At 37.6% G+C, this 18,342-nt stretch overlaps 1 long non-coding RNA gene across 1 annotated transcript in view; it reads left to right on the top strand.

The window, feature by feature from the left end:
- LOC116737879 overlaps positions 1 to 14,406 on the top strand; it is an 86,652-nt gene extending 72,246 nt beyond the window's left edge. The window contains exons 4-5 of the long non-coding RNA XR_004343181.1: positions 10,949 to 11,043; positions 14,090 to 14,406. This is a non-coding gene — a long non-coding RNA (uncharacterized LOC116737879). The remainder of the gene's footprint in view (positions 1 to 10,948; positions 11,044 to 14,089) is intronic.
- Positions 14,407 to 18,342: the final 3,936 nt, after the last annotated feature.

Here is an 18,342-nt window from a genome sequence, read left to right as displayed (position 1 = left end):
TTAAGGATCCAATTCCATTCTTTTGTATGTGGATACAGTTTTCCCAAAACCATTTATCGAAGAGACTATGCTTTTCCCGTTGTGTGTTGTTAGCACTCTTGTTAAAGATTAGTTGACCATATATGCTTGGGTTTATCTTTGGACTCCCTATTCTATTCTACTGGTCCATGTGTCTATTTTTATGCCAGTACCATATAATTGATTACTATAACTTTGTAATATAATTTAAAATCAGGAAGTGTGATGCCTCCAACTCTATTCTTTCTCAAGATTGCCTTGGCTATTAAGAATCTTTTGTGGTTCCATAAGAATTTTAGAATTGTTTTCTATTTCTGTGGAAAATGCCATTGGAATTTTTACAGAGATTGCTTTGAATCTGTGTATCATTTTGTATAGACATTTTAGCAATATTAGTTCTTCCGATTAGAATTAAACAAGAGTCCAGGCCAGAGGGCTTCCCAGGATTATTCTACCAAACATTTAAAGAAGAGTTAATACTTATTCTTTTGAAGCTGTTCAAAAACTAGAAATGGAAGGAAAACTTCCAAACTCATAATATGAGGTCAGCATTACCTTGATTCCAAAACCAAAGACTCCACTAAAAAGGAGAATTACGGACCATTTTCCCTGATGAACATGGGTGAAAAAATTCTCAATAAGATACTAGCAAGTTGAATCCAACAATACATTAAAAGAAATATTCACCATGATCAAGTGGGATTTGTTCCTGGGATGCAGGAATTTTTTGATTGCTGATTCAATTTCATTGCTGGTAATAGATCTGTTGAAATTTTCTTTTTCTTCCTGATTTAGTCTTGGGAGGTTATATGCTTCTAGGAATTTATATCTTTTAGGTTGTCCAATTTATTGGCATATAATTTTTCATAATGTTCTCTTATAATCATTTGTATTTCTGTGATGTCAATGGTTTTTTCTCCTTTTTCACTTGATTTTAATTCCTCTCTCTGTCTCTGTCTCTCTCTCTTTCTCTCTCTCCCCCTCTCTTTTTTCATGAGTGTGACTAAAGGTTTATCAATATTGTTGATCTTTTCAAAGAGCCAGCTCCTGATTTCATTGCTCTAATCTTTTGTTTTCTTACTTTCCACTTTTCAAAAAATTTCTGCTCTAATCTTTGTTATTTCCTTCCTTTTACTGCTTTTGGGTTTTGTTCGTGCTTCTTCTTCTTCTTTTTTTCCGGCTCCTTTAGGTGTACGGTTAGGTTGTTTATTTAAGATTTTTCTTGTTTCTTGATGTAGGCCTGTATTGCTATAAACTTTCTTGGAATGGTTTTTGCTGCATCCCGAAGATTTTTAACTGTTGTATTTTCATTTTCATTTGTCTCCACATATTTCTCAATTTCATCTTTGATTTCCTGGTTCACTCATTCATTGTTTAGTAGTATGTTAATTAACCTCCATATATTTGTGTTCTTTCCAGATTTTTTCTTGTGGTTGACTTTTAGTTTTATAGAGTTGTGATCAGAAAAGATGCATGGTTTGATTGTAATCACTTTGAACTTCTTGAAACTTGTTTTGTGGCCTAGCATGTGATCTATTCTGGGGTATGTTTCATGTGCATTTGAAAAGAATGTGTATTCCATTGTTTTAGGATGGGATGTTCTGAATATATCTGTTAGATCCATCTGGCTGAATGTGTCATTTAAGCCATTGTTTCCTTGTTGACTTTCTGTTTGGATTATCTCTCCATTGATGTAAGTGTGATGTTAAAATCTCTTACTATTATTGTATTACTCTCAATGTCTTCCTTTATGTTTGTTATTACCTGCTTTACATATTAGGGTGCTTTCGTGTTGAGGTACCTAAATATTTACAATAGCAACATCTTCTTGTTACATTGTCCCCTTTATGATTCTGTAGTATCCTTCTTTGTCTCCTGTTACAGTCTTTGTTTTAAACTCTATTTTGTCTGACATAAGTATTGCTACCCCAGCTTTCTTTTCGCTTCCATTTGCACGATAAATGTTTTTTCATTCCTTTCTCTCAATCTGCATGTGTCTTTAGGTCTGAAATGAGTCTCTTGTAGGCAGCGTATAGATGAATCTTGCTTTTTTAGCCATTTAATTCGTTCTTATGCTTCCTCTAGTCTATTATTTATTCCCTCTAGTGTTTAATTTCAGTTATTGAACTCTTTTCTCTCATTCGTACTTTTTTATGTTTTCTCTCTTTTTAAGCGTCTCACTGAGGTGCTCCACTCTTTTCTCCACTCCTTTCCCAAGTCCAGTGAGTATTTTATGACTATTACTTTAAATTCTGTATCAGGCATATTAATGATCTCTGTTTCCTTTACTCTCTTGCTGTGATTTTGTCCTGTTCTTTCATTTGGGACATAGCCTCTATCCTCATTTTGTCTAATACTCTGTATCTGCTAAGAAAGTTAGGAAATTCTCTGTATGTCAGGAAAGTCAGCTATGTCTCCTGCTCTTAAAAGTAGTGGCCTATTGAAGAAGGGGTCCTGTAGTGCCCTGCAGTGCAGTGGCCCCTGTTCACCAGGACCTGGTGCTTCAGGGAACTCTTCTGTTGTTTTGGCTGGCCACTTTTTCCTTCAATCCAGTCATCTGCAGTGGCTTGCTTTGCCTGCTGTGGTCAGTGGTTGGTCCTGTGGGGTTAGTGAACCAGTCTGGGCCACCTTGGGCTTGAGTTGGGTCAGACCCAATGTTGCCAGAGCTGTGGTATCACCAAACTGCAGATGCTCTCCCTATGTTGGCCCTTGATAAGCTTTTGCTGGTGGGTGGGGCCTGCAGTCAGACCCCAGCCCACCTCTGGGGTTGCAGTTGAACTGGTATGTGTGGTTTACTTTTCCTCTTCCTGGGGTAGGAGTCAGTTCTGTGTGGTGTTGGCAGACATGGTCCAAAGGAGAGGGTGTGGGCAGGGTGAGCTGTTAGCCAGTTAGGTGGAGAGTATTTGTATTGTGCTGGTTCTGACAAGTGTCTGTATTTCTAGGCTGGGGATTAGGGGAGGGAAGTGACACCTGTCAGCTCTGTTGTTATAGGAGAAATCTTTCAAAGATCCCCACCCTTTTAGCACAGGCTCTGAGATTAGTAAACAACAACAACAACAACAAGAACAAAAATCTTCCTGTATACCCCAGGTGTTTTTTAAACTGCTGTTTCTATGCCTATTCTCAGTGGGGCTGTTTGTTATGCTGTCTTTTAAGGGTGGGGGCTAAGTTTCCAATTGTTCTCTGTCTCTCCCAGACCCATGCCTACTGATTTTTAAATTTCAGCTGTTAAGCCTCACTGATTGTAATAACTTGAGAGTAAGCCCCTTTGGTTTTCAAAGCCACATGTTGTGGGGATTTGTCTTCCCAGTGTGGGTCCCCTGTGCCTGGGATGCCTGGTATGGAGTCTGTTCCTCTTTCCAATCTGCACCCACTGTGCCCCTCCCACCCCCAAAGAGTCCCAAGGGTCTGTTTGGCCCCCGACTATATCGCTGCCCTTTCTACCTCTTCAATATGGCCTATTCTCTACATTTAGTGGTGGACAGTCTGTTCTACCAGTCTTTGGGGGCATTTTCTGGGTTATTCACATGATGTGGGTGTTATCCAGGTGTATCCCTGGTAGAGGTGAACCTAGGATCCTCATACGCTGCCATCTTTCCTGGAAGTCCCTGTTGATTGAATCTTGAGTCACATTTCTTTGACCTAAAGAGTACCAATTAATATTAATTTTGATTTGTGATTCTTGGGATGAATTATCTTTGTCTTAAATTTCTTTATTTCTTCTTTATTTTTGATGGGTATTTGCACTGGGTGTAAAAATCAAGGCAGCTTTTTTTTTTATTTCAGCACTTTGAAAATATCCTTCCATCAGCTTATTGTTTATTGTTACTTCTTCAAGTGTTTTTAAAATTTTCATTTTGTCTATTATTTTTGGAGCTTTACCTTGAGTAACCTAGATGTGACTATTCTCTGATATACCTTGGGTTCTTTGTGTTAAACATGAGTGATAAGAATGCTTCTAAATCTGTAGCTTTCATACCTTTGGCATCTTTGGATTTTCCATATTCTTTTTCTATCAAGTCTTTGGCTTCTTTTCTAGTCAGCTGTTGCTGCATAAAATAATCACCCAAAACATTAGTATCTTAAAATAACAATCATTTATTTAATTCATTCATGGGCAATTTGGTCAGGGTTTAGTAAGAAAGGCTTATATCTTTTCCATGCAGCATCAGCTGGAGTGATTGAAGCAGGGGATACATTTACAAGATGGGTAACTCACATGCTTAGATGTTGATGGTCACTGTTGCCCGAGAAGTCATTCAGGACTGAAGGTCAAGGACCTTGATTTCTCTGCATATAAAACTTTCATCATGCATCTCTCCATGGCATGTTTAGGCTTTCTCACACTATTGTAGCTGCCTTAGAAGAGTGAGTATCCCATAAGACAGGAAGTGGAATTTTTCCATTCCTTAAGGCCTGAGCCTGAGAACTCACAGCACTACTTCTGCCATTTTGTTGCATATACAGTCAGAGATTTTTTTTTAATGTTTATTTTATTTTTGAGAGAGAGAGAGAGCGAGAGAGAGAGCATGAGTAGGCAGGAAAGAGAGAGAGGGAAGCAGAGAATCCAAGCAGGCTCCATACTGTCAGTAGAGCTTGATGTGGGCTCCATCTCACGAACCGTGAGATCATGACCTGAGCTGCCATCAAGAATCAGACACTTAACTGACTGAGTCACCTAGGTGCCCCTGCAGTCACAGATTATAGATTCAAGGTTAGTAGACATGGTTCTAGCAAGTTGGGAAAAATACGAAAGAATTTGGGCGGGGGGTATGTTTTAAAATTGCCACGGCCACCTGTTAACATGTGTTAGATACTCTAACTGTATGTAAAATGTGCCCCACCTCTGTTTTCCATCCATTTGTTTCTGTGTATCACCAGGGATATTGTATTCTGATCTATGCTCAAGTTTATTATCTCTGTCATTAATGCTATCAAATCTGCTATTTAACACATGTATTACAAAATTGAGAAGATTTTAAGTGGGTTTTCTTCATTGAGAGGGCTGGTTTATTTCTATTTGCCCTTACTCTTACAGTGTGATCCTTCAGAGTAGCAACCCCAAACCTAGGGAATTAAACTGAGTCACCTTCCTCAGTAAGCCTGGGGCTCCAATTTTTGTCCTGTCTGCCTATGAACCTTTTGCAAGTTGCCAGCCTCTCAGGACTTTCTTCTGCAACTGGTAGCTACCTTTAGAGGAATTGTGTCCCCAAATTCCATGCTCATTTCTATTTATTTCCTTATTCTTCTGGATATTGACCGTTTAATACCATATTATTTTGCTAGCTCCCTGATGCCTTCACAGAGGCTTTAAAAATATTTCACCCAGCTGTTATAAATGTTTCTAGTAGCTGCTTTATCTGAAAATTGTACACAACCAATCCTGGATATTAAATTTCTTACTCTGATATATTTCAGTAAATGTGGGCAAAATCAGCACATTTTCAGATAATTTCCTTTAGTTTCCATAGACTAAGAAAACATTTCTTTTTCATTACTTTAATTTGTGCCAAACATAGTGCCAGATACATAGTATATGCTTGCTAAATATTAGTAAGTTCTAAGGTTTTACTTTTAGGCTAAGCATACATCATATAAAATGGTTTCTATTTATGCAAAAAATGATGATTTATCTTCTATCCCACCAGGACTTCTTCTTGCTTCTTATTAGGTTTCTATTTACCTTTGCTTATGTTATTATTAATGACATTGTGTTTTTACTCCTGTGTGGAATTTGTTCTCAGACACTTGCTAGGTTCTCACTATGACTGACTATTGTGAGCATATGCATGTGTCATTTAATTTTCTCAGTGGGAGGCTAATTTTTTTCCTAGACATTATGATGGAGTGAGGAAAAAAAAAACCTAGGAGTCAGAAAACTCTAAGGTCCTCCTTCTTCCCTGTGGTTCCCAGGCTAGTAGACTGCAGAAAAGGGCTCACACTCAGATGCATCTACAGTTGCCCAGTTCTCAGACTTTAACTATCAGAGGTACATTAACTACATGGGAATAATACAGAATGCTTTCCCTCAAGTTTCTCTGCCAAACAATCTTTGCCTTTTTCTTACTAACCAAAAATAATTTATCTTTTCACTTAGGAAGCCACAGTTCATTTGTCTTATTTTTCTTAATTATTCTATGGTTTTTGCATTTAGCTTGCTGCCTCTAATATGCCTTGGAACTAGCAGAGGAGAGAAGGATTTTATATTCCCATTTTGGGGCCAAAAGCGTGACCTCTCCCTTAGGTGGGTTCATGGGTGGTGTGATCATCTTATGCAATGTGCTTTCTTATGTATTCTCGCAGGCTGGAAGAGTTCATTTCCTATCTACTAATTGGGGCACCTGCATCATTGATCCCAGCCTACCTTATTATTTCCCTCTCCTTTTTCCTCCTACTTCAAACTTAAGTGCTTATTTACCTCAAACTGAAGGGGAAAAAAATCAAGGAACAAACTATCTCCTCCAGAAGATGCTGTATTTCCACGGTGTGAGCTAGACTAAAAGTTGACCAGCATAGTCTCCTAAAAGGTAGTAGAATATTTGTTATAAGAATCTGACAGGAAATTGTAGCCTGGAGATAGGCATTGTGGGTGAAGAAACTACTTGTGTAGGCATAATAAAGATGGTATATGAAAAAAAGTGGAGTTCTACACATGGAACTTCAAGAATGTGGCAAAATAAATCTTTTCACTGAGAAAGTTAGCATATATTCTAACAGATATATAATTTAATAATGAATTAGGAAAATTGTCACATTAGGCTAACATAAAATAGAACTACAAAGTCTATTTGAGTCATTAGAATTCTATTATTCCATTTCTCCTTAAAGCCTAGTATGAGTAATTGACATTTTAGGCTTATATAGAAACACATGCATCTTCAAAAGAAGAGAAAATGAAAGAGGACTGACACTTATGACATTTTTGCTGGTAGGGGCTATGTAGCATCTCCTTTAATCCTTGTGACAACTTAATATGTAGGTGATATTCCTCTGCTTTTACAAACTCAGATCTGTTAAGTGTATCCTGTCCCAAGGATACATAATTAATAAGTGCAATTTACAGTCTAGCTCAATCCAAGGCCATATGTTCTACTCCAAAATGTCATTCCATCTCTATAAGCTAAAAAAAGGAGGGAGGGGGAATGTGTGCATAGAGAGTATCAAGAGAGGAACTATTTCACCGGACACAGAAAGAGTTTGTATCATAAAGTGCTATAAAGCTTGAAAATAAGAAAAAGTGACATATAAAGAAACAAGCAGTAATACATTTGGCCAGAAAATCTGCTTTTAATATAAACTTCAACCTTGATTTAGTTAAATTTACGCTGTGTTCCAAATTGTTATCCACAGGCAAAGTCATCCAGAAAATTAAGGGAGGCATACGTGATAAACATAAAAATTAAAATTTTGACAGAATAAAATAAATAACGTTTAGTAACTACATTAAGCGTGTTTAAAATCTCATAGTTCGATATTAAAAATAGAACAACTGTTCAAAGCATGCTGCCAAATTTCTTCAGAATGAGTTGTTTTGAAATGTTGACTAAATATCCCAAAACTATATATCAACTGCAGTATAATTAAACATTCTTCAGACCAAAAACATAGCTTTTCTTTATATTCTTAAACATATGTTATATGTGACTTTCTCCTTCATATTAGGACACAAGGAATTATCCATTTGTTAACATTTAAAAAAAAAATCAGCAAGTTTCTACTAGTTATGCCAGGCTTTATAATTTATAAATTGCTTCCACGTATTTAATCTCCAAAACTAACCTATTAGGGAAAATTTCTTCTTAATGTTCCTATTTTATATTGTAATTATTCAGCACGTATTTATTTAAAAAAATATTTGTATATTCACTGTTGATTTACTTAACAAATAGTTACTGAATGAATTGGATGAATGAAGGAATGAAGAAATTTAGTTCGTCTTGGTGAAGTGATCCTTGAAGATCCCTTGAGGAGTAGCCAAGCCTAAATCTCTATCTTCTGATTATTCAGGGAGACCACAATGTCTAGCAACATAGACAAATAATAAGTGGTTTATCAGTCTACACAGCAACACATGATGTGTTCGATGACATTCCATATGTTCAGGGTGTTGTTCCTCAGCAGTAATGATAATTCAATCAGAGTTGCAATGAACACAGAGCATTAATGCAATATTTACATCAGTCCCTACGTGTCATGTGGGATCACTGCCTGAGGTGATTTGTGTGGCTGTTTTTCACCGAATTAACCTGTGCCTATGGCATTTAAGAAGAAAATAAGCAGGTTCTATGCTGTAAACAAAATATTATCTTTATTTCTAGACTTTATGGCTACTCTTTTGCTTGCTTTTTCTGCCCCCACCAAAGGAGCTTCATTTCTTACGTCCCCATAGGTATGGGGAGTAATGGGCCATCCTCTGGATAAGCTGTGCTGTTTCACAGAGGGAAGCAGTGTAAGGCTGGATACCTAAGTCAGTTGCCATATAAGAGTAAGGGTCATGCAAAAAGTTCAGTTCAGAAACTTGAGATCAGTTAATTCTGTCTTTTATTTCTGTTATCCTTGGCCACTTTGCCTTGCCCCCCTGCCCCTTATCAAAATAAAATCTCCTCATGTATTTGTTTTCTTAAGCACTGTGGATGTATTTCCCAGATTTTTCCACTGTGCCCTATGGAACTGGAATTTTATTTGCAAACTGATTGTCTGGCAGTGCTATCCAAAAAACACTCTTCATGCCCCTCCTTATTTATTTATTTATTTATTTATTTATTTATTGGCCTTATTCGAAATGTTTCCTGGAAGACACAGCTTCCCTTATAGCCTTTCCCAGGGGAAACTGTCTTTCTTTCAGTTGCCCTGTGTTAAGCACCATGAGGTAGCATTACCATTCTACCTGAAATTCCCCTCCTTCATAGGTACATGCTATTTGTCTAGCTGTCCTGTTTCTTTCCTTGTCACTGTAATCCTACCAATCACACCTGTTCTTTCACGTGGGGTGCTTACATTTGAGTCATTGCTTTTCTCTCTGCTCCAATCTTATCATTAAGAAAACTTAACTCCTACTTGGGAGACTTATCCACTCTCTTACTATTATAATTCTTTGGCCCTCTCAAATGTAGCAATCTTCTAAGGCAATGTATTTTTTTTCTTTCTAATGTGAAATAGCATCCAACTCTAAAATCTTAGACTACTGTAATGCATTCTCTGTCCCAAACCTTCTACCCTTAAGACTATCTATTTCCTACTAAACCTACACTTCGATTTTATTTTTGTACTTAGACACTTTGCTACTCCTTCTCTTCAACTATATGCAACTACATCTGGCTTCATCCTTCACCCAAAAGTCCATGCCATACAGAACAGTGATACACAAAGTGCGGTCCACAAACCAGCAGCATCAATATTAGCATCCGCGTCTCTTTGGAAATTACAAGAAATGCAACCCACAACAACTAAGTCAGAAACTCTGATAGCAAAGCCCAGCAACCTGTGTTTTAAAAAGTCCTTCAGATGATTCTGATACACTTAAAATTTGAGAACCACTAAGAGAGATCATTAAATGCATCATTATTTTATTCAAAACCCTTCCATGTGTAAGATTTCTAAAAGTTTATCAAGTTCTCCAGCTTTATTCAGCATCCATTTTCCACATATAATCACCACTTTGGATCCAAATTTTTCTGTAGTTCCTACTTATCTGAATTTGAATACCGCAAAACTATGAAATGCCTACTGCTTAATGACTCTCGCAAAGGTGTTTCCCTTATAACCATCCTCCGTGGGGGATCCTGAGCTAACTTGCTCAAAGTCATGTATATACATAAGGGTGAAACCAGAATTGGAACTCAGGTGTGTCTGAGTACAAAACCCATGCTTTTTCAATTTTGCTGCTGAATTATGTGAAACAGCAACTGTACTGATATGAGTCTTTCACTCCAGTTGGAACAGAACTTACCAATGTATCTCTACAGATGTCTTAAAAAATGAATTATATGAAAATCTATTATCAACTGATAAATATCAAGTTATGTAGGACTTCTAAGAGCCTTTGATATGCTGGTGTATAAATTTCGATCCTCCAAAAAGCAGATATGGTATGTTTCTGTCCCAAATTCCTTAACCAAAGAACCATTTTTTGTGGATCATTCATAACAACACCATGCAGGGCGAGCATTCCAAGATCTGCTTTAGAAAACTTGGACTTAATCTATTTCCTTTCTCTTCAGGAAATGTGAATTGCTCATGTCCCTTAATCCCTTTATTTCATCTGCTTTTATCCTCCATTCTATTTCCCCACTCTTTTAAACTAGAATACTCTTTGCCTTTGTCCCACAAGCCACTGCTCTTTTCCCTCAGGGATGCATTCAGAGGAATTACATTCAGCATGTGATGTTATGTGCCAGGCATTATGAATAGAGTGTATATGTATTTATATGCACTACTTTTGTACATTTCATAATAATTTTGTGATGATGATGATGTTAAATTGCAAATGTGATCGCGTAACAACTCTGTGATGTATATATACCCAATCCTGACTAAGTTGTGTGAGGATAGCGACCGGAATAGCAATCCTTTCCTGCCTAACCCATGCTGGCCTTAAGAAATGAATGTGATTTATGTGAGATCTTCTTGAAGTCCACATGTATATTCACAACACTATCTGGAGGCTGGAGGGCATCTTGCCCTAGAATTTATTTCAAAATCAGCAGAAGTTTAAATTGAAAATGACCAGCGTATGGAATAAGAATATACATACCATGAAGCAAGTTAACTTATATGTAATTGCAGCTCACTATATACTGTAAGTGTAGTTTTTTGATATTAATTTTGATTACCCTGCACTAGAAATTGTTTAAACTGCTAGGAGATTGTGTTTAATAGATTTTTTTTTTTCCTGGTCCAGCATATTCTCTCTTTTTCTTTCACTGTGCAGGTTCTGCTGATCTTCTCCTTTGTGTCCCATGCTCCTCTTGTCCTACACTGGTCTACTCTGGTATGTTTGCTCAGGGCACTTAATACCAATGTCAGGTAATTATCGGTGCTATCTTCAACTGCTCAAAGTTTGGATTTGTTTAATGTACAGTTCTCATGGCCTATCATGAGAAAGACGCTTCCCTCCTACTCTGCATAATGTTTCCTTTTTCTTTTTGTGATATTCTATGGATCTCAGGCTTCTCGCGAAGTCTGTATTTTCCTATGTTGAAGTGAATTGAGTCCTTCCTCCTTGGCAGGAAAATCCACTTCAGATATATTTGAGATGAAAACATGTTCCCCCACTGTGAAGATCATGGACTTTGTGACACCATTAAATATATCTTGGAGATACAGTATCTCAGAACAATTTTACATCCATGGGCATGAGGTTACTGTATGAACTGGATATGTAAGATGAAGAATTTGCAGTTTCTTCTCCCACGTATGTCACAGAGAGAAGCGAAAGGTTGAGTTTGTCCTTAGCAATAACAGAATCACAGAATATCAAATTTAGAAAGAACCATCTGCTTCTCTCCCAATTTAATGCTGATCTCTTCTCCAGAATGCCCCTACGAAATGACCATGCAATCTTCACTTGAACATCTTGAATAATAGGAAGTATTCTACCTCCTGTGGCTGTTCATTCAATTTTATTCTGGTCTAATTGCTCATCAACCTAATATTGAGAAATCATCTAAAGAGATAATTTCTGCAATGCATCGCTGTGTAGTTAGCAAAATATGTTCATTGCGCATGTTTTATAATAAAACAAAAATGTTTTATATTAAAACATGGAAAACATGTAGAAAAATGTGGACAGCCCAACGACCAATAAAAGATGATTTATTTAAAAAGTATAGCAATCTATATAATGGAATACTGTACATCTTATGAAGGTTGAGATATATATTCACTGGATAAATACATATATTTATACTGATAGTAACTGGATCCATCTATCTATATCTATATATATTCTGTTGTGGAAACACTTTTATAATACTGTTACATGAAAAATGAGTTACAAAACAGTATATTAAATATAATTCACTTTTTGTTAATACAATGGATAGACGCATACACGATCATATATTTACATCTGCAGAATACTGTCTGGATGGTTACAAACAAAAATGTCTTGAAAAGATATCTGTATCCCCATGTTCAGTGGTATTATTTACAATAGACAAGATATGGAAAAAAACTAAGTGTCCATCGACAGATGAATGGATAAAGAAAATGTGGTACACATATACAACGGAATATTATTCAGCCGTAAAGAATGAAATTTTGCTAATTGCAACAACATAGGTGGAACTTGAGGATGTTTTACTAATTGGAATAAGTCAGACAGAGAAAAACAAATACCATATTTTCTCACTTATATGCGGAATCTAAACAACTGCAACAACAAACACTAAGCTCATAAGTACAGAAAACAGATTGGTGGTTGCCAGAGTCAGGGATTGGGCAAATAGGTAAAGGTGGTCAAAGAGCACAAACTTCCAATCATGAAGTAAATAAGTCATGGGGATGTCACATACAGTATGGTGACAAAAGCAGACAGGTAGGCAAACAGTAATGCTTAAGTTGTACAAAATGTTCAAAACCTACTTTAAATGAAATTACTTTCTGTTGCTCCAAAGTCTGGATCCTTGTAGTTGCCTTATTTCTGGTTCTTTCTGTAAAACAGACAAAAATTTTATCTCTTGGGGCGCCTGGGTGGCTCAGTCGGTTAAGCGTCCGACTTCGGCTCAGGTCATGATCTCGCAGTCCGTGAGTTCAAGCCCCGCCGTCAGGCTCTGCGCTGACAGCTCGGAGCCTGGAGCCTGTCTCAGATTCTGTGTCTCCCCGCTTCATGCTCTGTCTCTCTCTGTCTCAAAAATAAATAAATGTTAAAAAAAATTAAAGAAAAATTTTATCTCTCTTCCACATAATAATTCTACCATTGTAGGAACACAAAAACCATGTTGTTCTCTTCGTTAGTCCTTTACGTGTTCTTTGTATGACTTGCAGGTATACGGCCCTTCTACCCAAGAGATCTGAATAAGTAAATCATTCATCCGATTCATATTTAATAAAGAGCGCCAATGAAACAGGAACTACGCCAGAGAATGACATGTCACTATCATGTGACGAAATCACACACTGAACATTGTTTACATAAAAGACTCCTGATTATTGTTATATAGGCATTAGGGTGAGATCAGTGCACGCAGCAGGAGAATTCTACCTTGACTAGTGGTTGAAGGGGACTGAGAAAAGTGGTTTTTAAGGCTAAGTCCTAAAGGAGTAGGAGTTAGTGAGATAAAGGACTTAGCTGGGGTTGGTTGGAATAAGTAAGGCATTCCAGAAAGGGAAAAGTATGCACAAAAATAACTGGACTCCCTTCTTTCCTCTCTTTCTTCCTTTCTCCTCTCCCTCTTTACCATCAAACAAATACTTACTGAGCAAACACCATGTGCAAAGTATACTTTCAAGTCCTGTAAGTAATTTGGAGATTCATATTTTTCTTTCAAAGTATTTATGGTCTGGTGAGTGAATCAGAAATATTAAATATAGCTCAGGTATGAAGCAGAAGAAACAGGTATTATCAAGTATTCTAGGAGCATGGATATTTCCCTTGCCCTCCTAATCATAGTCTCCTGGGGAAAAAAAAATAAAGGAATTATTTTCAGTCAAGAAATATGGGCACATAGTTCCAGTGCTGAAGAAAGGACTTGTGCAGCCTAATCTATCTTATGCCTCTCTAGCCTTCTAAATTCAGCTTTCATAATTCCTTTCAAGATAGTAAATGTGTACACACCTCACAAGTATTTCTCACTGGCCATATTTAGAGAGCAACCATTCTATTTTAACCGTCCAAGATATCTGTAGAATATCTACTTCTAATTATATATACAAAAAAGTTTTATACAGATTCCAGAAATTGACATCCTGGCAGCAAAATCCAGTTGATAAAGGTAGGACCTAAGGTCAGTGCCATGGTAAAAGTTCACACAGGGTATAGGAAAGCATTAAAGTCCCTAACTTTCTTTTTATGCTGCACTGTAGAAGTATTATTAAGCACATTATCCTTTGTTTTGTTTCTCCCCTACAGGTCTGTGAAGCAGGCAGAAGTTCCAGGTGGTCCTTAAAGAAATTGCAATTATTCAAATCCTTATGTATAGTTCTAATTTTATTTACTATGTGTAATCACTTAGAGAATGGTTATTTTTATAATATCAATAATAAACAAGTACTCTTGTAACCAGGGGGTGCCTAAAGGTGTAATCAGAGAACACTAACCCTGGCAAAGGATTCTGGGGTGGTCAGGATGTCTGCTGCCTTTTGACATGGTTAGTGTCCTGGATTTAGATTACTTTATACCCAGTTATTAAGATTACTATTTGATACATTAAATATTGCCTGATTCAAATAACTTTGCTTAAAATTTTTCTGTATTTTAACTTGTGTAGGGTTTTCTACTTCTTATATTTTTATAATATTTTTCTCATTTTTTAGATTAATAAACATTATACTTATCCACATGTGCCAAGATGTGCCATTTAGGTCTCTCTGGGAGTTAGCTGTTTGGTATCATCACCTGCCATGTGTGTTTTGTGCAGCAGCAAGAAGCATATTCTCTACCACTGTTCCTTCCTATGATTATCTTCCCTGTTCCTATCAAACAAATAACTGATATGTTAATTTAATAAAGCAGATCAATAAGGAATGAAATGCATGCCCCAGATCATATGCAATGAAAATTGTTGGACCATTTATCCAATTATTGAACCCAATTAAGGTTATCCATTTTGCATTTGATGTATGCTCGCTTCTGGAATATATTCTGCACTGAAGCTAAGTGAATGGATCTAAGTAAATCTATTGAGTATCTCTATTGTCTGTTTTATCTTATTTGTCTGAACAAATACCTTATCTTATGTTTCTGAACCTTTAAAGGCATGTGGTTAAATTATAAATTTGCCTGTATTACTGTGAAAGAAACAATGTTAAAGGCAAGAACATGGCTAAAGAATAAACAAAGAAGTTCTGATTGTATGAATGGAGTTACATTCCTAAATCAACTAATATAATAAGTTTTCTTACATTAACATTTTCGTGTGCATAGAGACTCAAGACTAATTTTCACAAACGTTACCGGTTTTTATAGATAGAAACAAATTAAAGGCTTAAAACACAGTACATTTTTGCGCAGAAAAGAAAGTAGGCAAGAGAGTAAGTTTATGAGAACAGAACACTCCTCTATTTAAAAATCCTTGTGATAAAGAATATCTTCAAAAATATTTAACTGAGGATCGAAATGTTTTCTCTATTAGGGATAGTCTTTCTTTAATATATGTCATCCCTGATGCCCTCATCCGAGCCAATTTGCCTCCAGCCTTCACTTGCTCAGCTTTTGTCCGCCTCTTGCCCCCTAACATTTTCCTGGAGACAATCACTCTCCTAAGTGCCACATCAGGCTCAGGAATCAGATCAGCCGGGATATCGGAATGTATATTGCTAAAAATGCTACCCAAGACCTACAAACCTGGGCACTAACTAAAGTAGTAAGCGGATAGAGTTTAATCCATGGTAAACTATTGCAGCAGATAAGAACTCTGAACTGAACTCATCTTTGATTTGTGCAGAGGTGACTGCATGTTCAAAGGAAGAGAGGGAAAGTAAGGATGCGAATTGCCAGAGCTTGAGAAGAGTCGGGAAAATGAAAATTTATAAAAAGCAGACAGGGGAGTTAACCCATGCGAAACTCATTTGGGTTTGCTAACTGTGCTTATTGAAGTTTGACTTTTGTCCTTCCACTGAGACTGGGAGACAGGGGCTCTATCTTCAAGTGTTGGCTGGAAAAAAAAGTTGGCTGCTTTTGGCAGTCTTGTACTTTCCCAGGAAGGAACTTGACGGGGCTGGGGCCATCATCATGGAGATGCTGCCTTGACTGTTAGAAACTAAGTTTGTGTTTGTTCATGTCTTCTAATGTGGGAGTGGGTTGGAGTGGAGGAAATCATTTGTACTCAGAGTCTGCAGTATTTATAGGCCAACGTTGAGGTCTGGTCAAGAAAAGAGCTCAGAGGAGCCAGGCTAGAGTTTGGTCCAGAAGAGAATCTTCATCGGGGCACCTGGATGGCTCAGTCAGTTGAACATTCAACTCTTGATTTTGGCTCAGGTCATGATCCCAGGGTCGTGGGATCAAGCCCTGCATCAGGCTCCATGCTAAGCATGGAGCCTGCTTAAGATTCAATCTCTCCCTCTCTCTGCCCTTCCCCTGTTCATGCTCGCTTTCTCTCTCAAAAATAAACTTAAAAAAAAAAAAAGAAAAGAATCTTCATCAATGCCACTCACACACACACACACACACACACAACCACAGTATCTGCCCTGCCTTCTTTGTCAACTCCTATAACCACTTTTGGAGGACAAGGACAGAGGCCAAGGCCAGTAAACAGCTCGAGCCCATATCAGGAGATTTCTCCAGGTTGCTTTTCTATCTCCTGTTTTAAATTTCACACATGAACTCTGAATCTCTTGGCACTCACTTTGATTCCCCTTACTCATTTTACTTTGTGTTTTTCTTTCTTCTTTCTTTCTTTCTTTCTTTCTTTCTTTCTTTCTTCTTTCTCTTTCACTTTATTTGTGTTTCTTAACACAGCCCCAGAGTTATTGCAATTTTTAGGGCTTGAAAACCCCTTACAAAAAGGGCTTCTAGAAATGCTCTTCACAACCCCCACTTTAACGTCACTACTATAGACAGATAGCTTTCAGCCCTAACTCATGCCACCACCTCCAGGTGTCCCTGATTGATAATCTCTGCCCTCTGGACATGGAAGCCAGACCCTTATTCTCAAAGATATCATAATCTAGTGGGGGAAATATGCATATGAACAGTTAATTTAAATAAAATGTGGTAATGCACAATGATGAAGACATTTACAAGCTAGGATACTATGGGAGCACCAAAGAGCAGTTGGGAACCCATCTGAGATCTGGTCTTGGATGAGGATCAGTGGTGGGGTGAGCAGAAAGTCAAAGAAGATTCCATGGAAGAGATAATGCCTCAGCTGGTTCCTTAAAGATGAGATCAAGTCAACTGAGAAACAAAAACAAATAAGAGGGTTTTAGTGGGAGCAACAGAATAAACCTAGTATAGAACTCTGAGTGGGCAGAGTGTGCATGGGGATAACAAATGTATTTATTATTAGAACATGTAGAATATGAGATGATGTGGCAGTTGATGGGGCAGAGAAGTGGGTATATATGGGGCTAGGAAAAATCACATGTTCTATCCAGTGGTCTTCAAGTCTGGTGGCTCATCAGTATCACAGATACAGATACTTAAACCCTACTCTCTGGGATTAAGATTCAGTTGGTTTGAGGTAGACCCCAGTACTTACTGAAAAGCTTTTTATTTGATTCTGAGGAATATGCAAGGATGAGAGCCATTGCTAAAGAGAGCTACTAAAAATTTTCAGCGGTAGAGAGTAGAATGACACTATCAGATTGATGTTAGGATAGCTTGCTCTGGCAGCCAGTAAAACTGCAGAAATAGTAGACACAGGAAATGAGAAAACCTAGAAATGGGGAAACCAGTTAGGAAGTTGTTGTAGGAGTTAAAAATAAAGGGGCGCCTGGATGGCGCAGTCGGTTAAGCGTCCGACTTCAGCCAGGTCACGATCTCGCGGTCCGTGAGTTCAAGCCTTGCGTCGGGCTCTGGGCTGATGGCTCAGAGCCTGGAGCCTGTTTCCCATTCTGTGTCTCCCTCTCTCTCTGCCCCTCCCCCGTTCATGCTCTGTCTCTCTCTGTCCCCCAAAAAATAAGTAAACGTTGAAAAAAAAATCTCTTAAAAAAATAAAAATAAAGTCTTATTTAGATTTATTAAGGCAAAAAAGATTCACGATCTAACTATAGTTGGTATACTCTGGAATCAAGGGAACAGATAGAATCAAAACTTATTTGAGGGCTAGAATTGTCAGCTCTTATGGAATTATTGCACATAGATGAGGACAATAAAGTATTGCCAAGAATGCCCCCCAGGCTCATGGCTTGGGTCTAGGGGCGGCTATAAAACAATGAAAGGAAGAACAGGGGAAATCAGCTCTTGGAGATGATAACTACAGTGTAGATATGTTGAAGTGTACTTGCCTATTTGATCTCAAATGTCCAGAACACATTGAGGCCAAGTACAGGGCTAAAGATACAAACTTGTCATTCATGTGAATATATGGGTTTACAAAAACTATAAAAATGGGTCACATTGCCTGAGGAGAACCTATGGATGCCTCTAAAGAAGCACCTAAGAACACCTAAGTTAAGGGGCAAGGCCAAAGAGACTGCAGGAAGGAGACAAGAAAGAAC

The sequence above is a fragment of the Lynx canadensis genome, chromosome F2 (genome assembly GCF_007474595.2).
Source record: "Lynx canadensis isolate LIC74 chromosome F2, mLynCan4.pri.v2, whole genome shotgun sequence".
NCBI classification, from domain to species: domain Eukaryota; kingdom Metazoa; phylum Chordata; class Mammalia; order Carnivora; family Felidae; genus Lynx; species Lynx canadensis.
Note: the sequence above shows the minus strand (reverse complement) of the source record. Positions and strands in the feature narration are given on the sequence as shown.